At 48.6% G+C, this 21,933-nt stretch overlaps 1 protein-coding gene across 1 annotated transcript in view; it reads right to left on the bottom strand.

Moving 5' to 3' along the window:
• The window catches only part of ASTN2 (astrotactin 2), a 732,687-nt gene that overhangs the window by 19,967 nt on the left and 690,787 nt on the right, over window positions 1-21,933 (bottom strand). The gene's annotated exons all lie outside the window — the stretch shown is intronic.

Genomic DNA, 21,933 nt, shown 5'->3' with positions numbered 1-21,933 from the left:
ACACGGAATAACAGGCTCAAGTGACAGGAAGCCAGATTCCGGCTGGACATCAGGAAAAATCTCCTGACTGTTAGAGCAGTACGACAATGAAACCAGTTACCTAGGGAGGTTGTGGGCTCTCCCACATCAGAGGCCTTCAAGAGGCAGCTGGACAAGCATCTGTCAGGGATGCTTTAGGGTGGATTCCTGCATTGAGCAGGGGGTTGGACTCGATGGCCTTGTAGGCCCCTTCCAACTTCGCTGTTCTATGATTCTATGGTGCTGATAACAAGTGAGCTGATAGCAAGTGCTGATAACAAGCTAGTGAGCTCAGCACGTTCAAACTGGAGTGACAGAAATCTCCCTCTCTCTCTCTCGGACCCACACACACTTAATGAATCGGTCAACTCACGCTTCATTCATCGGCGTGCGCAGTGCATTTCATTAGGGTGTGCGTACAGGGATTTTTATTTATTTATTTATTTATTTAAAGGTGAACATTTATTGTATACTCAATAATAAAGGATGTTATTTTTATCATTTATTTATTGGACACTGCAGGCACCAGTGCTCTACTCTGCATTCAGCTTGCCTGACCATGGAAGGGACCATTGCAGGTGAGTGAGATGTTTCTCAAGCCCCGGCATTGGTGACATTTAATATCGCTTAAGAGGCGATATTAGCCTCCTGGGCCCTTTCTCCTGGCCTCTTTGAAGTGTGGTTCCTGGCAGAGAGGTTCTCAGCAGAGCGATTCCTTTTCATTCCTGCTGCTGTTTGGTGGCAGCGGGAGACCCAAAGGACCATTCCTGTTGCGGCTGGAACCTCCTCCGGATCCCTGCTCAACGGGCCCTCAATTTTGTGCTTCTTGCTTGGGACATTAGGGTGTGCCTGGGCACACCCGGCACACCCCTTGCGCACGCCTATGTCTTTATCCCTAAATCCACAGGGCAATGGATCGAAGCAGAAGAGCACACATGCCTACAAAGTGACTGAGAGCCAGAGCATGCCTCTAGTTCACACAGTGTGGATCAAAGAAGGCCGACCAGCCGCACAGAGCATCTGGAGGAGTTTATGGCGTGAAAGCCTGAGATCCCCTTATCAGCTGGGGTGGGGAGGAGGGGAGGGAGGAAGAAGTGGTCCAAGTAAATCCCTGGATAGGCTTTCACCCAACTTAACCCCCCCCCCCAGACACCTCAAAAGCACTTTCCACCTTTATCCTTCCTAAGCCAGGTGATGCAGAGCAAGGATCCCGGGCTGGCTTTGACGAAGTGCAGGAGCCCGCCTGGATTCGCGCAGCAGCTGCCTTGGAGGTCCAAGCTGCCTGGCGACAGGGCATCCACTGATGGAAGGCAGACGACGCCACGTAAACGTGGCCTGAAAGCTCTGGCAGAGGAGTGGGAAACAGCTCTTTTTAAAAGCTGTCAAAGCTCAAGTGGGATTTGAAGGGCTACTTAACCGCAGGCTGATCCCAGACGCCTCTCTACGTGTGGCGGGAGCTGCGCTCCGGTTTAAACACCTCGACACACACAGAGGTGCGTCACCTGTGCGGCTCGTTGTCTTTCGATCGCACCCAGCGGGAACTGTCTGCTCTTTGCGTTAACGCGACAGTGTTTAATCAATCAATGAGTAAAAATAATGTCCTTTATGACTTGAGTATTCAATAAATGTCCGTCTTCTAAAAAAAATCCCTGGGTGTGCACCCTAAAGATGGAGGGGAGACATGATAGCACCCTTCAAATACTTGAAAGGTGGTCACACAGAGGAGGGCCAGGATCTCCTCTCGATCCTCCCAGAGTGCAGGACACGGAGTAACGGGCTCAGGTTAAAGGAAGCCGGATTCCGGCTGGACAGCAGGAAAAACTTCCTGACTGTTAGAGCAGTACGACAATGGAACCAGTTACCTAGGGAGGTTGTGGGCTCTCCCACACTAGAGGCCTTCAAGAGGCAGCTGGACAACCATCTGTCAGGGATGCTTTAGGGTGGATTCCTGCATTGAGCAGGGGGTGGACTTGATGGCCTTAGAGGCCCCTTCCAACTCTACTATTCTATGATTCCATGAAATGTGCTGCACACGCCTATGGCCCCAAGCATATCAGAACCACCAGCCTCCACTGTGTTGACCACACAAACTGGTTTCCCTCTTCATCACAACTGTTCAAGCTGCGGGAGCCCTGCCTAGCGTGACCTGATACGAAAGAGGGCAGGGCTCCTGCAGCTTTCACTGAAAAGGGCATTTCACCAGGTGCTGCATGCATACAAATGACACCTGCTGAAATTCCCTTTTCTATGCAACTGTTAACGATACAGGAGCCCCTGTCCTCCTTTCTGTAGGGTCACACTATTCTAGTTGCCCTCTGGTCGCAAAACAGACGCCTCTCACTTGCCCCAGCAGGGCCTCCTTTGTTCTGCATCTGCCTTTTGGTGCAGTGCGTCAAGGTGCAAACGCCAATGCCTCCAACGCCTCTGAAAGAAAGCTGGAGAAAAGTTTGTGCGCGTGTAAGCAGGAAGGGAAGCAACTTTTGCAAACGATTTCTTAGCAGAGGCTGTGAAGCCGAGCAGACTGATCTTGGCAGGGGGGCCGGGTTTCTCTCCCCACCAGACAACCCTTCCCTTCTTCTCTGGAACAGCCGGCTCTTCTGGTACCTTATTTCACTTTTTGGAACAGAAATGGAAAGTTCTGATCCTCGTTTTAAAAGCTGCCTGTGGAGGAGGAGGCAGCGGCCTCCTCCCCCCCCCCCCCCCCGCCTTCCATGACATCTCGTTCCCTCGCCGGGGCCTGTGCAGCTGGACGAGCTCAAAGACGAGGAGCGGAGTGTTCCCAACAGCAGAAGCGCTGCTATGTGGGGCACCACATCTGAACGGATCGGAACGTGCCCGAGTTTATTGTGTATGGAGCAAAGTGAAAGGCACAACGCAAGAACAAACAAACCCAAAAACCCCTACACAGGCTGTTGTATGTGTTCCAGAAAGGTCTTTCCTCTTGCCTCTGATACTTCTGGGGTTAGGGGGCTTACAGGGACAGCCATGGTGTTGTGAGATCCAGCTACAAAATTATACATGGGGTGGAGAATGTGGATAGTGAGTAGGATGACCATATGAAAAGGAGGACAGGGCTCCTGTATCTTTAACAGTTGCATAGAAAAGGGAATTTCAGCATGTGTCATTTGTATATATGGAGAACCTGGTGAAATCCCCTCTTCATCACAACAGTTAAAGCTGCAGGAGCTATACTAGAGTGACCAGATTTAAAAGAGGGCAGCTTTAACTGTTGTGATGAAGAGGGAATTCCACCAGGTTCTCCATATATACAAATGACACCTGCTGAAATTCCCTTTTCAATACAGCAGTTAAAGATACAGGAGCCCTGTCCTCCTTTTCATAGGGTCACTCTAATAGTGAGACATTTTTCTCCCTCTTTCAAAATACTCGAACCAACGGGTCATCCCATGAAGCTGATGGGTGGGAGGTCCAGGACAAATAAAAGGAAGTCCTTCACGCAGCGCAGAGTTAAATTATGGAACTCACTACCACAAGATGTAGTGATGGCCACCCATTTGGATGGCTTTAAAAGGGGGTCGGGTGAATTCCTGGAGGAGAAGGCTATCAAGGGTTACTAGCCCTGATGGTTGTGTGTTACTCCAGTATCCGAGGCAGTATGCCTGTGTGCACCAGTTGCTGGGGAACATGGGCAGGATGGTGCTGTTGCACCATGTCCTGCTTGTTCATCCTTGGCCGATGGCTGGTTGGCCAATGTGTGAACAGAGTTCTGGACTAGATGGACCCTTGGTCTGATCCATCAGGGCTCTTCTTATGTTCTTAAGTAGAAGAAGAAGAAGTCGTCCTGCTTGTTCATCCTTGGCCGATGGCTGGTTGGCCACTGTGTGAACAGAGTGCTGGACTAGATGGACCCTTGGTCTAATCCAACAGGGTTCTTCCTATGTTCAGAAGAAGAAGAAGAAGAAGAAGAAGAAGAAGAAGAAGAAGAAGAAGAAGAAGAAGAAGAAGAAGAAGAAGAAGAAGTCCTGCTTGTTCATCCTTGGCCGATGGCTGGTTGGCCACTGTGTGAACAGAGTGCTGGACTAGTCTAATCCAACAGGGTTCTTCCTATGTTCAGAAGAAGAAGAAGAAGAAGAAGAAGAAGAAGAAGAAGAAGAAGAAGAAGAAGAAGAAGAAGAAAAAGAAGTCCTGCTTGTTCATCCCTGGCCGATGGCTGGTTGGCCACTGTGTGAACAGAGTGCTGGACTAGATGGACCCTTGGTCTGATCCAGCAGGGCTCTTTTTATGTTCTTATCCTTTTTCGGCCACGAAGGAGAAAGCAAGACATACAAACAAAGGAAGAGCTATGGTGGATCAGACCAAGGCTAGATCTACGTTACTGCTTTATAGCAGTATTGCAGTGTGCACTGATAACTATTGGACACAGTGGTACAGGCATTAGTAACCTCAAGGCTGGATGATGGCAATACGCTCTATGTGTGGCACATCTGGGTGGGGGGTCCCAGTCCCCAGGTTGACAGAGGGTGAAATGACCCATAGGGCAATGTTTAGCAAGTTCAAGTCAGGTAGCTTTTTGGACTGGTACAATCCCACAGGGCTACTAGTGCTTACTGTAACATCCCCAACACCACCGCTTGCCTCATTCTGGGGGAACTGCCCCAGTCAAAAACCGTGCGGTCTGCTTCTCCGCAGTGCCACGCCCTCTAAGATCAGCATCATTTGGGGACAAAGCGTCAGGCCAGAGTCTGGTGAACGGTTCCAGCTAGCCCTTGGGGCAAAGGTGCCCTCGGAGAAATATTCAATGTTAACACTGAATCCATTAGTCAAAGGTTACAGCCTTCTCTGCTTTTCACGTTCTGAGTGCGGGAAGCGCCTGAAGACACAGCTGAAAGCTGTTTAAAAGTGCAAGACCCCTTTAGCAAGAGGGTCTCTAGGGAGAGGCATCAATTTGACAGCTGGAGGTGGTGGGAGGGGAGGAGGTGGCTCACAATGAGAGGAGGAGAAAGAAAATCAATACCCCCCGCTTGAAGTAACCAAGGAGATGAGGCAAGAGCGGATGCCCCGCAGCTGTGCTGCAATGGACGTGGCTCCCTTTGAACAGCTGTTACTTCTTAGATGGGTCTTCCGTATATAGCTTTATGGCATGATTACATCAATATAGCTGATTGGCTGTACATTATTGCCCAAAGCCTATTCAGAAGGAGGGCACTGCGTCCTGCCCTTATGCTGATTTGGCTTCGTGACGCTGTCACGTAGACAAATCTGACTGGCTGTGTGAGAACCTGAAATCATCACACTGCTTGTGCGGTGTTGCCCAAAGCCTATTCAGAGGCAGGGCAGTGCATCCTGCCCTTAGCCTGATTTGGCTTCGTGATGCTGTCACGTAGACAAATCTGACTGGCTGTGTGAGAACCTGAAATCATCACACTGCTTGTGCGGTGTTGCCCAAAGCCTATTCAGAGGGAGGGCAGTGCGTCCTGCCCTTAGCCTGATTTGGCTTCGTGACGCTGTCACATAGACAAATCTGACTGGCTGTGTGAGAACCTGAAATCATCACACTGCTTGTGCGGTGTTGCCCAAAGTCTATTCAGAGGCAGGGCAGTGCGTCCTGCCCTTAGCCTGATTTGGCTTCGTGACGCTGTCACATAGACAAATCTGACTGGCTGTGTGAGAACCTGAAATCATCACACTGCTTGTGCGGTGTTGCCCAAAGCCTATTCAGAGGGAGGGCAGTGCGTCCTGCCCTTAGCCTGATTTGGCTTCGTGACGCTGTCACGTAGACAAATCTGACTGGCTGTGTGAGAACCTGAAATCATCACACTGCTTGTGCGGTGTTGCCCAAAGCCTATTCAGAGGGAGGGCAGTGCGTCCTGCCCTTAGCCTGATTTGGCTTCGTGACGCTGTCACGTAGACAAATTTGATTGGCTGCGCGAGTACCCAAAATCTTCACGCTGCTTCCGCAAGCCCCCGTCTCCAGTCAGATAGGTTTTTGCCGCGTTTGGAAGCACCGGCAAAACACGCTTGCCAGAAACACAAGTGCACACTCCGTAAGCCGCAAACCCTCTTTGTGTTGTGTTTCTCTGAAAACTCCTGCTTTCGATGGGAGGCAAATGACGAGGCCTTCTAGGTAAGCCACAAAGCTTTATTTAAGCAATAACCATCTCTTCCCACCTGAAGAGAATCTAATCTCTTGGAAACGTCCCCCTAGGCAAAACTATGCAAACTAAGTGAGACAATTTTTCGACCAAGGAGAACAGGAAGCCTTTCCCCAAACGCCTGTAACTTCAGAGAACCTGGTGTGGAGGCAGGTTCTGGCGCAATCCTAGTCGGACCGACTTTCTCACACCTTCCTTCCGCTCCGTGCGTTTGAGCTTCCGGTGAACCCTAGCATCAGCTGGCTTGTTGGGGCGCTCTCCTCCGGAAGAAGGCTCACTTCCCACCGAGAGTGTAGGATTTGGCCTTGAGGAGACACGCTCTGGAGAGAGCTGACTCCCAGCTGGGGAATCGCCCATGAGAGCTTCCTCCCGCACTGGTACAGGCTGGCTGGTGTCTGGCACTGCGTCTTCTAGTTCTGATTGATTACCTGAAACATCTTCTCCCAAAACAAGGGCAGTAGGGTTAGCCATGACACTTTGGATCTATCTTCAGTTTTCTGCCCAATCGTCTTGTCTCCATTGCTAGTTTCAGGCATGACAACAGTGATGCCCCAAAGGCCCCAAGGTTGTGCATCCCCAGAATCCTTTGGTCTCCATGATGAGTCCAGCTTAGATGCTCAAGAGCTGCTCTTCTGAACCACTGTGGTGTGGGTGGGATGGGAGAGAGTGGTGGACATTGACGAAGGAGACCCTGGTTCAAAGGCCCCACTCAGCCTTAATACACACCTGTTGACCTTGGGCCAGCCACCATTAGGGTGACCCTATGGAAAGGAGGACAGGTCTCCTGTATCTTTAACAGTTGTATTGAAAAGGGAATTTCAGCAGGTGTCATTCGTAGGCACGCAGCACCTGGTGAAATTCCCTCTTTGTCACAACAGTGAAAGCTGCAGGAGCCCTGCCTAGCATGACCAGATACAAAAGAGGGCAGGGTGTGTCGGACTACAACTCCCTTAATCCCCCCAGCCAGCAGAGATGACTGGGGGATTATGGGGATTGTAGTCCAACATATGTGGAGAGCACTGGGTTGGAGAAGGGTGAGCTAACTTATATACGTAATAAACTAAACACCAACACTTTTCTTGAGATCTTCCAAGGAAGGAGACCATAGATATACACACACACACACACACACACACACACACACACACACACTCACAGTCATACCCCAGGTGGCGTCTGCTCCAAATTAGATCTTTCTCTTTAACTTTACCAGTTTTGACAGCAAGGTATGAGAGACCATTTAAAAATGCATCTCATTGTTGCGCCTCTTTTTTCTTTGCAAGGCCTCCCACACTAGAGGCCTTCAAGAGGCAGCTGGACAACCATCTGTCAGCGATGCCTTAGGGTGGATTCCTGCATTGAGCAGGGGGTTGGACTCGATGGCCTTGTAGGCCCCTTCCAACTCTGCTATTCTATGATTCTATGAAGATTCCCACCAGCTTCATTATAGCAACCAACAGTGACAGAATCTCAGTGTATTGAAGCCCCTGCAGTCCATACAGGGTCTTCAATTCTGACATATTGCATGATCTGTTCATAATGTAGCCTTCTTTCTAACATCACCCTCCTGCCTCACCCAACCAGGATGATCTGGAAACAAAGCCCTATGAAGAGAGACTGAAAGAACTGGGCCTGTTTAGCCTGGAGAAGATAAGATTGGGGGAGACATGATAGCACTCTTCAAATACTTAAAAGGTTGTCACACAGAGGAGGGCCAGGATCTCTTCTTGATCCTCCCAGAGTGCAGGACACGGAATAATGGGCTCAAGTTAAAGGAAGCCAGATTCTGGCTGGACATCAGGAAAAACCTCCTGACTGTTAGAGCAGTACGACATTGGAACCAGTGACCTAGGGAGGTTGTGGGCTCTCCCACACTAGAGGCATTCAAGAGGAAGCTGGACAACCATTTGTCAGGGATGCTTTAGGGTGGATTCCTGCATTGAGCAGGGGGTTGGATTTGATGGCCTTATTAGGCCCCTTCCAACTCCACTATTCTACAATTCTATATGACGTTTCTGCTTTAGCCTTATTAAAATGGTGGCGTTTCCCCACTCTGTGTTCAATCCTTCCCCTCCTTTGCATCGCACTAAAATCTCTAGAGGGAAAAAAAGAAAAGAAAAGGAGGGGGCAGTGAAGAGAAGCTATCTCCTCATTGTCATCGTCCTGACCCGAGTGAGAACTCGCCATATAATCCGAACCACATTGCCGGCTGATCAGATAGAGTACCCGGTAAATAACCTTGACTCCAGCGGTTACGAAAGGAAGGGATCCTATATCAGAGCCCATGAATGATTCAGAATCACACACGAGCCACAGATGGCGGTTACAGGAGGCTGATGCCATGCGAGGCGAGGGGACCTCTGTGGAATTCGGATCCCAGGCGTACGTCAACGTAAATTCATTGGCTCCTGTCCAAAGGTCTACAAAGGCAGCTCAACGCAAGCAGAGGTTGCCCAATTATCTCCAAGTTTGGGTAATTATAGAGAGGCCCACAGCTCAGTAGCAGAGCACATGTGTTGCCTGCAGGAGGTCTCCAGTCAAGCTCTGGCAGCTTTAAGCAAAAGGCATTTCGGTAGCGGGTCTGGGAAAAACAAATCGACAAGCCAACCCACCCACCCATCTTTGCCTGAGTTATTGAAGAGCCACTGCCTGTCAGAAAAGATGATACTGGGCAAGGTGGGTCCTAGCTTAGTGGTAGACCATCTGCTTTGTATGCATGGAGAAGATCTTGTGTCCAATCCCCATTATCTCCAGATAAAAGGAGCAGGGGAGGGGAAAGACCTCTACCTGAGATCCTGAAAAGCCATTGTCAGCTTGGGTATATAGTAGTAGTGAGCTGCATTTAGGTGGGGTAGGGTTTCTGATGCCCCAATGGGGTGTGCATGTGTGCTTTGACACCTTGGGCATTTTCGTAGCTGTCCTGCCCTCTGCGGCTTCCATTGCCCTCAAGGCCCGGTCGCAGAGAATGGCTTAGAGGAGGACCTTGCCATCTTCAAGGTCCTGGAGCGTGTTCAGAGGAGGGCAACCAGGATGATCAGGGGTCTGGAAACAAAGCCCTATGAGGAGAAACTGAAAGAACTGGGCACGTTTAGCCCGGAGAAGAGAAGATTGAGGGGAGACATGATAGCACTCTTCAAATACTTAAAAGGTTGTCACACAGAGGAGGGCCAGGATCTCTTCTCGATCCTCCCAGAGTGCAGGACATGGAATAACGGGCTCAAGTCAAAGGAAGCCAGATTCCAGCTGGACATCAGGAAAAACTTCCTGACTTTTAGAGCAGTATGACAATGGAACCAATGACCTAGGGAGGTCGTGGGCTCTCCCACACTAGAGGCCTTCAAGAGGCAGCTGGACAACCATCTGTCAGATATGCTTTAGGATGGATTCCTGCATTGAGCAGGGGGTTGGACTTGTTAGCCTTGTAGGCCCCTTCCAACTCTACTATTCTATGATTCATGAAGGCTTGGCAAAGCAAACAAGCATTGACCTTGTGTCCTTCTTCTAAACCGAGGCGGCAAAGTGAATGCCCACCTGTTGGTGGGCATGACCACAGTGGGCACATTTCAAGCTGCCACAACATCCCCACAGGGACACAGGTGACATGCAAGAAGCCAAGAGCCACGTCCAAGTATTTATGGAAGGCATGGCAGCAAGTAGCTGAGGAGGACACAGCTCCAACTGTTCAGAAGAAGGCCAACATGGAGAAGAAGAGGAGAAGGAGGAGGAAAGTATAGCAAACCATCTCCACTACATACTTGAGGCTTTTAGATGGGGAAGCCCAGCCCACAAGCTATGAAGAAGGGTCTGCTGGCCAACCACAGAAAGGGTATGCCGGCAGTAAACCCCAAGGAGGCCTCATCAAGAATTAGGTGTGTCGGGCGCACATCCCTTTCCTTGTTAGTCAGATGTCGCAAGACACAGGGCGAGAGGTAATGCTGGAGTTCATTTGGAGTTCCTGGGACTCCAGTTGGGAACCTTTGGGTTTGCGCAGAGGTGTCGTGTACGGTGAGCCACTGTGCGACATGTTGCAGCATCTGCTCAGGCATGGGGTGCAATCCTATGCTGGGGGCACGCTGGGGAGTTGTAGGGCTTTTTTTCTGTCTAAACATGCATAGGGTTACACCCTTAGTATCCTCAGCTGTGGATGGTGTGCTACCACCAGATGTGGTGATGGCCACCCATTTGGATGGCTTTAAAAGGGGGGTGGATAAATTCCTGGAGGCAAAGGCTATCAAGGGCTACCAGCCCTGATGGTTGTGTGCTATCTCCAGTATTCGAGGCAGTAAGCCTGTATGCACCAGTTGCTGGGGAACATGGGCGGGAGGGTGCTGTTGCACCGTGTCCTGCTTCTTCATCCCCGGCCGATGGCTAGTTGGCCACTGTGAGAACAGAGTGCTGGACTAGATGGACCCTTGGTCTGCTCCAGCAGGGCTCTTCTGATGTTCTTATCCAATACTTCATCATCCCTGTTGACGGCTATGTGCTACTACCAGAATCAGAGGCAATAAGCTTATATACACCAGTTGCTGGGGAACATGGGTGGGAGGGTGCCATTGCACCGTGTCCTGCTTCTTCATCCCTGGCCGATGGCTAGTTGGCCACTGTGTGAACAGAGTGCTGGACTAGATGGACCCTTGGCCTGATCCAGAGTGGCTCTTCTCAAGTTCTTACGGGTGCCATCTAGGAGGCCGAACCAGCCTGCCTGGGATTCCATCAGCTGACGCACCCACCCTCAGGCCATTTAAGCGCCAAGCTTCACCGTTTTCTCCTTGGTCTGAGTAGCTCAACAACACCAAAGGTCCCCCATCCATGGAATCACTTGACTCTGGTCGGAAGACACTGCTGAAGCACCTGCTGTCTTTCGCCAGGGGCTGCCATGGATGGATCGGGATTCCTGGAGCCGGTCGTCTTGGAGCAGTAGCTGAGCAGCAGCAGTTCCAACTCCAAAGCTGGACTAGATGGACCCTGGTCTGATCCAGCAGGGCTCTTCTGATGTTCTTATCCAATACATCATCATCCCTGTTGATGGCTATGTGCTACTGCCAGAATCAGAGGCAGTAAGCCTATATTCACCAGTTGCTGGGGAACATGGGTGGGAGGGTGCTTTGGCACCATGTCCTGCTTTGTTGGTCCTTGGTTGACAGCTGGTTGGCCACTGTGTGAACAGAGTGCTGGACTAGATGGACCCTTGGTCTGCTCCAGCAGAGCTATTCTGATGTTATGTTCTTAAGTATGAGGGTTTTGTGTTCCAGTTGAACGTTGCTTGAGCCAGCTACCGCTTCCATCATAGGTGAATTTGTGTAATGAAGACAGTAGAGCTGTTAACGCTTCTGCAGGCTGCCTTACTAACACGCGTTCTGCTCATAGCCTGCAACATTGGGAAGGGGGATATTTTATCTATTTTGGGGAGTGGAGGCATGATTTCATGGGGAAGGAAATGACCAGAACTTCTTGCACTTCTGATTGGATGATGGCCGCAGGGCCAGTGCTACCATTAGCCCAACTAGGCAGCCGCCTAGGGCGCAGACCTCAGAGGGTTGCAGCTGTACTGCCTTTTAAGGGTCATAGTTTTATACAAATTAGCTGTTTTAAGAAAAGAAAAACATAATAAAAGGAAAATATAATACTTCAGAAACTCTTCTTGAAGAGCTGAATCGAAGTTGGCAATTTGGGGCGTGTGTGCAAGTAGCTTGCCTTGCCTAGGGCGCAAAATAGTCTGGCACCAGCCCTGGATGGCCGCCATCTTGGTTATCCTTGAATGGACCTTGTAATGGGCCACTCCAGAACAAAACAAACTGAATAGCGGCCACTCAGGATTGCAAGGAGCTGCAGCGAGTTTCCCGCCCCACCCCCTGCAAATTCTGTGCCCTGTCCTCGAAAAGAGAGAGGTGGTTTCTCTCCTTCTGTTCACAGAATCATAGAATAGCAGAGTTGGAAGGGGCCTACAAGGCCATCGAGTCCAACCCCCTGCTCAATGCAGGAATCTACCTTAAAGCATCCTTGACGGATGGTTGTCCAGCTGCTTCTTGAATGCCTCTAGTGTGGGAGAGCCCACCACCTCCCTAGGTAACTGATTCCATTGATGTACTGCTCTAACAGTCAGGAAGTTTTTCCTGGTGTCCAGCTGGAATCTGGCTTCCTTTAACTTGGGCCCATTATTCCGTGTCCTGCACTCTGGGAGGATCGAGAAGAGATCCTGGCCCTCCTCTGTGTGACAACCTTTCAAGTATTTCATAGAATCATAGAACAGCAGAGTTGGAAGGGGCCTACAAGGCCACTGAGTCCAACCCCCTGCTCAATGCAGGAATCCAACCATCCCAATTATTTGCACCACTTCTGACATGCCCCCACCCCACCCCGCCCTGAGCTGCAGCGAGCACAGAACGGGAATGCGTGGTTTGCCTCTGTTGTTGCAATCTTTAGATTCCATGGGTTGCACAACAAAAGCACACACATCTTTGGATGGCAACGTCTCTTGCGTGAGGAATTCTTTCCCTCGGCCCCCCGACATGGGAGGGTTCCTATTTAGACAAACGTAGAAATGGGGTTTTCTTTTTTATTATTATTATGATTATTATTATTATTTTGCAGTCTTCGAAACCAGACAGACAGAAAAGAGAAGCCCGCAGGGGGATGTGGGAAATATGCGCCGCCTCTGACCGAGAAAACATGTCCGTGTGGCAGGACCGCAAAAAGCAAGAGCTTAACTGATTGCAGAAGCAAGAGAACAAGCGACATGGTCGGATGGAGAAAGGAATGCGAGATCTCAGAAGCTTCTGGAAGAGCATCCAGCAACCTCAAACTACCCCTGGCTGTGCATTGAACCGACTCCTCCAGCTGGGCAGTGCCAGGTTGAACACATGAGAAAGGCCCTTCAGGGTTAGCCCAGCTGTGCACATAGCCGAACATCCTGTCTCTGATAGGAGGGAACAGATGTTGCGTTTGAAGTGGACGATGGCACTGGGCCAACCCCGGCGTACTCTGGGCCTTAACGGAGCTCTACTTCCAATGCCTGGGAAGACTGGGCCTTTGGGGATGTCTCCAGCAAAAGGAAGAACACCTTGATTCCTGCACTGAGCAGGGGGTTGGACTTGATGGCCTTGTAGGTCCCTTCCAACTCTGCTATTCTATGATTCTATGACGGTCTGGACTAGGGTGACGCTATGAAAAGGAGGACAGGGCTCCTGTGTCTTTAACAGTTGCATATAAAAGGGAATTTCAGCAGGTGTCATTTGTATAAATGGAGAACCTGGTGAAATTCCCTCTTCATCACAACAGTTAAAGCTGCAGGAGCTATACTAGAGTGACCTGATTTAAAAGAGGGTAGGGCACCTGCAGCTTTAACTGTTGTGATAAAGAAGGACTTATTTATTTATTCATTCATTCATTCATTCATTCATTCATTACATTTTTATATCGCCCAATAGCCGAAGCTCTCTGGGCAGTTCACAAAAATTAAAACCATAATAAAACAACCAACAGGTTAAAAGCACAAATACAAAATATGGCATAAAAAAGCATAACCAGGATAAAAACCACGTAGCAAAATTGATATAAAATTAAAATACAGAGTTAAAACAGTAAATTTAAGTTAAAATTAAATGTTAAAATACTGAGTGAATAAAAAGGTCTTCAGCTGGCGACGAAAGGAGTACAGTGTAGGCGCCAGGCGGACCTCTCTGGGGAGCTCATTCCACAACCGGGGTGCCACAGCGGAGAAGGCCCTCCGCCTAGTAGCCACCTGCCTCACTTCCTTTGGAAGTGAGAGTGCTCATGGAGAAGGGCCCCTGTAGATGATCTTAAGGTCCGGGCAGGTACATATGGGAGGAGGCGTTCCTTCAAATTTCACTTTCACCAGGTTCTCCATATATACAAATGACACCTGCTGAAATTCCTTTTTCAATACAACTGTTAAAGACACAGGAGCCTTGTCCTCCTTTTCATATGGTCACCCTATCTTGACTAGCGGCCACGGAGGCCACCCAATGCAAATAGTCTCTGACCTGCAAAACTGGAGGCAATGTCCTTCAAAGCTTGCGATCCTAAGAACATAAGAAGAGCCCTGCTGGATCAGACCAAGGGTCCATCTAGTCTAAGGTGACCCTATGGAAAGGAGGACAGGGCTCCTGTATCTTTAACAGATGATTGAAAGGGGGATTTCAGCATGTGTCATTTGTAGGCATGCAGCACCTGGTGAAATCCCCTCTTCATCACAACAGTTAAAGTTGCGGGAGCTCTGCACCTCTTTTGTAACTGGACACTCTAGTATAGCTCCTGCAGCTTTAATTGTTGGGATGAAGAGGGGATTTCACCAGGTGCTGCATGCCTACAAATGACACCTGCTGAAATCCCTATTTCAATATATCTGTTAAAGACATAGGAGCCCTGTCCTTCTTTTCATATGGTCACTCTAATATACACCAGTTGCTGAGGAAAATGGGTGGGAGGCTGCAGCATCTATGTCCTGCCTGTGGGTTCCTGGCAAACAGCCTGGCCACTGCACGAACAGAGTGCTGGACTAGATTAGGCTGACCATATGGAAAGGAGGACAGGGTTCTTGTATTTTTAACAGTTGTAGAGAAAAGGGATTTTCAGCAGGTGTCCTTTGCATGCATGCAGAAACTGGTGAAATTCCCTCTTCAGCACAACAGCGGAGGCTGCAGGAGCCCTGCCCTCTTGACCAGATAGAAAAGAAGGCAAGGCTCCTGCAGCTTTAACTATTGTGATTTAAAGGGAATTTCGCCAAATGCTGCATGCCTACAAAGGACACCTGCTGAAATTCCCTTTTCTCTACTACTGTTAAAAATACAAGAGCCCTGTCCTCCTTTCCATATGGTCACCCTAGCAGGGCAGCGGAAGGAGTATTTCGTTAACAGGCAAGTTTTCCCAGCCAAGGGGAATGAAGGAAGAGCTCACGCAAGAGAAAAAGGAGACGTATTCATTGTCTTGGATGGCACTGATCATTCATTGCTTTGCCCCGGGTTCAGCCACCTTCCCTGCCCTTCTGCTGAATCCTGAATCCCCTCGGCTGACAGCACTTCCCCTGACATAACTGCTGGAAACATTTTGGCTGGGAAACCTTGAGTTGTAAGAATCCCCCGCGCAGCTGGGATGGGTCCAGGCGTTGCTATCAGTCCCTGATAAACGGCAGCAGCTGGGCTTGGACGGGGGCAGTGGTGGTGGACGGGGTAGTGAAGACGTAATGTTTTGCGTAAATGAAAGATTAGAGGGGGAAACGGGTCTTTAAAAACTTAAAGAAGGAAACTTGAAAAGGGAGCAGAAAGCAACAGCCTTCGGGAGATAAGGTATGATGGGGGGACGTCTTGTGCTTTTCTCCGATTGTTTTCAAGTTGTTGCGAGAAAGAATATCTGTTGCAGGTGTCGGAGAGGCATTCCTTAATTCGGTTCATGGGTTCCTGGGCCAACTGAGCACACGCGGTGACCTCAGCCCTGGGAGAGCTGCCTGGATGGACCTTGTGGCTTTGACACACAGACGCTCGTGTCCAGGGCAATGGAGCCGTTCAGCCGGAGTTAACCATTCCAAGGGAAGCGCTCGTGGGAGATCGATACAGACAAAAATGGGGGCTGTACGGGGGTGTGGGATATGGCTTGGGTTTAGTTCTACATTTAGGAAATAGAAACCAAATGCACAGTTACAAGATGGGGGATACTTGGCTCAGCAATACTACAAACGAGAAGGATCTTGGAATTGGTGTAGATCGCAAGCTGAATTGGAGCCAACAGTGCGATATGGCTGCAAGAAAGACAAATGCTATTTTGGGCTGCATTCATAGAAGTATAGCTTCCAAATCGCGTGAGGTACTGATTCCTCTCTATTCGGCCCTGGTTAGGCCTCATCTAGAGTATTGCGTCCAGTTCTGGGCTTCACAATTCAAGACAAGCTGGAGCGTGTTCAGAGGAGGGCAACCAGGATGATCAGGGGTCTGGAAACAAAGCCCTATGAAGAGAGACTGAAAGAACTGGGCATGTTTAGCATGGAGAAGAGAAGATTGAGGGGATACATGATAGCGCTCTTCAAATACTTAAGGGGTTGTCGCACAGAGGAGGGCCAGGATCTCTTCTCAATCTTCCCAGAGTGCAGTACACGGAATAACTGGCTCAAGTTACAGGAAGCCAGATTCCGGCTGGACATCAGGAAAAACTTCCTGACTGTTAGAGCAGTACGACAATGGAATCAGTTACCTAGGGAGGTTGTGGGCTCTCCCACACTAGAGGCATTCAAGAGGCAGCTGGACAACCATCTGTCAGGAATGTTTTAGGGTGGATTCCTGCATTGAGCATGGGGTTGGACTCGATGGCCTTGTAGGCCCCTTCCAACTCTGCTATTCTATGATTCTATAAAATAGTTGAAAGGTTGTCACACAGAGGAGGGCCAGCATCTCTTCTCGATCATCCCAGAGTGCAGGACACAGAATAACGGGCTCAAGTTAAAGGAAGCCAGATTCCAGCTGGATATCAGGAAAAACTTCTTGACTGTTAGAGCAGTACAACAATAGAATCAGTTACCTAGGGAGGTTGTGGGCTCTCCCACCCTAGAGGCCTTCAAGAGGCAGCTGGACAACCATCTGTCAGGGATGCTTTAGGGTGGATTCCTGCATTGAGCAGGAGGTTGGACTTAATGGCCTTAGAGGTCCCTTCCTACTCAACTATTCTATGATTCTTTAAAATATGCTGCTAGCTAACACAGGCCAACAATCTGACCGTGTAACACAGCTCTATATTCATATATTTAGAAGGAAGGGCACCACTCCTTCTGCTCACAGCACCTAGGACACTGCCTTCTTGTGGGTTTTGCACCACAATGGTCACAACTGTGAGTGAGAACGATGTCGCACAGGACACCTCTTTCAACCACCAGCACTGTCCGAAGAGACAAAACCCATAGGTTAGTGAAACTACTACTAGAGACTTTCAATGACCTGGGCAAGACCTACAATACTGCTTTATAACGGTTTATAACAGCTGGTCAGCCATCTGTTGGGGACGCTTCAAGGTAGATTCCTGCAATGAGCAGGGGGGGAGGACTAGATGGCCTTATAGGGCCCTTCCAACTCTACTCCTCGAGAAGAGATCCTGGCCTTCCTCTGTGTGACAACCTTTCAAGTATTTGAAGAGTGCTATCATGTTTCCCCTTCTTTCACATCTCACTCGTTTTCTCCATCTGCCTCAAACAGCTCTATGTCACAGGCACGCACACACGCACACGCACACACACACACACCTGGGCACAGCTGGAGGCTGGAAGAGGATTGGCAGGAGCTTCATAACAAAATCGCAAAGAATCTTATTTCGTTCCTGGCGTGTTGGGGAAAAGCCGGAGATTGGGGCAGGGGAAGGAGGGTGAGAAGGAGCTTCAGAGATAATACTTGTTTCTCTCTTCCAACTAGGATTTGGAGATAGGAACACAGGAGGGGATGAACATGGCCAGATAAACTGCTAGTTTATACCAGCAAGGGATACCTAAGGTCAGCGGCTGACCCTGCTGCACCAATCAATCCAGCACAGGGATGGCTGGCAATACTGGATCAGCATTTACTTATCTATTTATTTACTTTTCTGCACCACTTCATACCCAAAGCTATCTGGGCTGTTCACAGCCATTCAAGCCATGAAAATCACAGCAATCCAAGCCATAAAACACGCCACGATGCAGCCCCGTGTAAAAGTGTAACGCTGTAGTATAAAACCTAGCAGTAGTGCAATTTTTTAAAAGAATTATTTTTAAACGCAGTAACAGATTTTTTTAAAAAAGGGCAGAAACTGAACGAGTAGAACGCCTGGGAACTCGTCCTTTCGCGATGCACGCACTTCCAGGGCCTCTGGAAGGTGTGCAATTCCCCAGGCACACCATTAGCGTGCGAGGGGGATTGCACACTTTCTGGAGGCCCTGAAAGAATGGGGGGGAGAGAAGGGCTTTTCCCTACTATTCTACTAGCAGCCGCCATGACAGTGGAAGCGAAAAAATCTTCTTCTCCTCCACCTTGCTGATGGGAGGTCCTAGATACCTTGTTCATACGGCTTTTAAGACCCCCATCGGCAGGGGGAATGACGAATTCATCCCTCCTGCCTTGGGGAAATTGCAAATTTCCCCCCGCTGCATAAATGGTGTCCGTGTTTAATGCCTTTTGCCTCGACTCCCTACCCAAGTTTCTTTGTTACGTTTATTTATTTATTATTGCATTTATATCCTGCCCTTTTTCCTCCAAGGAACACAAGGCGGTGTGTACTTAATCCCCCTCCTCTCCATTTTATCCTCACAACAACAACCCTGTGAGGTAGGTTGGGCTGAGAGTCTGGGACTTGCCCAAAGTCACCCAGTGGGTTTCCATGGCCAAGTGGGGACTAGAACCCACATCTCCTAATTCCCAGTCCAACAGTTTAGCCACTATACCACACGTTTACACATTACAGTTTTATGTATCTATCTATGTATCTGTTATATATCTGGCGTCTCAAATGTGGTACCCATGAACATCTCGCTTGGTGCCTGCCTGAGTTATGAACCAAAATTAACTGGGAGGCTGGCTTACTGCGAAGCAAAGTGCTGCCTTCCACTGATGTCTCCATCTGGTTTGAAAAGAGTGTTTTGTGCTTTAGAGCTCAGGTCCCACCTCGGCCTTGTACACAGGTTCTTCGATGAGTGACTTTTCTTTTAACCTCACCAGTCTGCCTTTTGTGAAATGAGTGTGTTGGGATTGGCCATGATTACCAATGTCGCCATTTTAGTCATGGGCAGGCCGGCTGTGGCAGCCATTTTGTGAGAGTGCCCACAACCCTTTCAAAATTCCAAATGCGCCCAGTGACCCAAAAAGGTTGGGGAACACCGATGCCGGTGTGCATGTGTGTCTATCTGTATTGTCGCACACACATACACATGTGTGCATGCGGACACAGGCACACACAGACACATATTGATCCCAAGGGTTGGGGGAACTTTACGTGAAAGCAAACTTTTCTCTGGCAGCAATGAGATGATTGGGATCACGTCTAGCATATCAGCTCCTGGCACTCTGAGGCAGTTGCTGTGCTCAAGAACCCAGCAGGGGCCCCAGAGTAGACGCTTGGGGCAGTATCCGTGTCATTCCGTTAGCACAAATGACATTGCGCTAACAGAAATTCGGTTCTGAACTACGCGCCAGTCAAGACTCCGCCTGAAGTTATGTTTGTGCAAATGAGGTTTTGCGTAACTCTTGGGCAACCCGTCGTGTGTCTCCGTTGCACAATAGATTGTGCAACCTTGAGCTCCATCCGAGGAGCGTTTTATTTTATTGCACGCTCGTTACTGGGCACTCACGGATTTTTCGAATTTTCCCTCCCATGACGTCATCTGCTTCCCGCCCCTTCTGGCCTTCCTTGCGCCACAAGAAAAGCTCTCAAGAAATTCCAATATCATTTTAAACCCCGAAGTTGCTGCTCTCTCCAGCTGCGTGCAGGAGAAGCAGCGGGATTAGAACCGCCTACTGAACGAGACTCGTGCTCGTTGTTTACTTCCTGTTTTGAAACAGGAAGTAATGGAGTGACAAAAACAGGAGCGGACGGTAGGGCGCGTGTTTCCCCATGTGTGATGGAGGTCTTGGTGGGCAGACGTTGATCAACCCGCTGCACATTCTGCTCGTGCAACCGGTGATGCGACTAGAGATGTAAAATTTCTGGAAATTTTGAAGCCATGGGAAAAAACTCCCCCCCCCTCTCTTTTTTTCTGGAAAAAAATGAAAATTTTCGAAAAAATTGAAATAATGCAATATTAGCACTTTTTACAGATTGAAAGTCACTTTGTTACTTTAGGAACATAAAATATAATTACGTCCAAGTTGGTTTGGCATAAAATTATTACATTTGGTATATTAAAAGTAGTGTATTCAAACAATTATTACAAATTTAATTTACTTTTTTAACTTTTTGGGGGGATAAGAAATGGAGCTACAAGCTCCTGAACTGTTAGGAACACCTGAACTGTAAGGAACCTCTTTGGTTCTGCCAGTTTATGAGGAGCAGGGAAAAAACAAGTTTAAAAAACAACAACTGAAGAAACCACCAACATTAGTAACAAAGAAAATTATTTATGTCTCCGCTAGTCCTCCAGTGTCAAGACATAAAGCCCCCATTCCCATAAAAAGAACTGAGAAAAAGGGGGAACCAAGATTCAATGAATATGCATGAAATTTAATCAGACTCATTTTCTGACCTATAGCTTTCACTTTTAGTTTCAGTCTCTGCTTCCATGGCAGTGCTGCCCCCTAGAGGAGAAATGCATCTTGCTATTGCATTTGAGAGTTGTAGTCTCAGTATGCAACCTAGGACTTGCTTGTCCTCGGTGCACAGGCATTGTAATAATCTGATACTGTACAGTTTTTAGAAATCATTTGGAGAAGTAAATATCTGGACACCTTGTCTTAAATATTTTATTCATCCTGCTAAAATAAAACATCCCGTAATCTGTTTTTTCGTCATTTTTTTTTCCAATTTTTTTCCAAACAATTTTTTTTCCAAACAAAAAAGGCTTTGGGAAAAAACGGGGGGAAACCCGTTTCCCCCCCCCCAAAAAAAAATTTTTTCCAGTTTTTTTTCTGGGCCTTCACATCTCTAGATGCGACTGCTTGCACAACCAGGCGCACAACTGCCGTGGGCAACCGCTTGCACCACGGAAAGATTCGGAGGGTCTCCACTAACGTGGGACGTCCGTGTTGTATACTGCCCTTGCCTTGGGTGTTTACGCCTGCTTCGACCTCCCGGTTCGTGGCTTGCTCTGTTGCCAATTGCCTGGGTCTGGTAGGAAGGCCCCTGATATTTATTTATTTATTCACCGTGACCCAGAGCACCTGAGACAGAGTTGCTCTGGTGAGGGTTGCCATACGTCCCAAAAACTGGGAATGTCCCAACTTCCAGGAGATTCTGAAACGTCCCGACCAGCTGGGCAAGAATCCCGGATTCCTGGTCCAGCTGGCTGGAGAAATTCTGACCTCCAAAATGGTGCCTTGAGCCTGCTCAGTGGAGGGGTGGCAGCAGAGAAAAAGACGCATCAATCCGGCGCCTTTTCCAGAGCATCACCGCTCCTCTGCAGGCTCATCTGAGTCACTCACCTTATTCAGAATATGGCAGCCCTATCTGGGGTACTGTGGGAAATTAAAATGCTGGGTCGTTTCCCACATCCAGTCACTGCTGCCAGATAAGCATTTATGTATTTATTTATTTATTACATTTCTACTGTTACTTTCTACTGTTAGTTTTACCCTACCCTGTGCCTGTTGGCATTCTCTTCCCCTCCTTATTGTTTTACTATGATTTTATTAGATTGTAAGCCTATGCGGCAGGGTCTTGCTATTTACTGTTTTACTCTGTACAGCACCATGTACATTGATGGTGCTATATATATAAATAAATAAATAAATAAATAAATAAATAAATAATTCTATACTGCCCAATAGCTGGAGCTCTCTGGGCGGTTCACAAAAATTAAAACCATTCAAGGTATAAAACAACAGTATAAAACCATACTATAAAATACAATATAAAAGCTCAACCAGATCAAAACAGCAGCAATGCAAAATTACAAATTTAAAACACCAAGTTAAAATTTATTTATAGACTGTTAAAATGCTGGGAGAATAAAAAGGGCTTCACCTGGCGTCTAAAAGCACATAACGTAGGTGCCAAGCGAACCTCCTTAGGGAGCTCATTCCACAGCCGGGGTGCCACAGCAGAGAAGGCCCTGCTCCTGGTAGCCACCTGCCTCACTTCCTTTGGCAGGGGCTCGCGAAGAAGGACCCCTGAGGATGACCTT

Source organism: Elgaria multicarinata, chromosome 19, assembly GCF_023053635.1.
Source record: "Elgaria multicarinata webbii isolate HBS135686 ecotype San Diego chromosome 19, rElgMul1.1.pri, whole genome shotgun sequence".
In the NCBI taxonomy this organism is placed as follows: Eukaryota; Metazoa; Chordata; class Lepidosauria; order Squamata; family Anguidae; genus Elgaria; species Elgaria multicarinata.
Note: the sequence above shows the minus strand (reverse complement) of the source record. Positions and strands in the feature narration are given on the sequence as shown.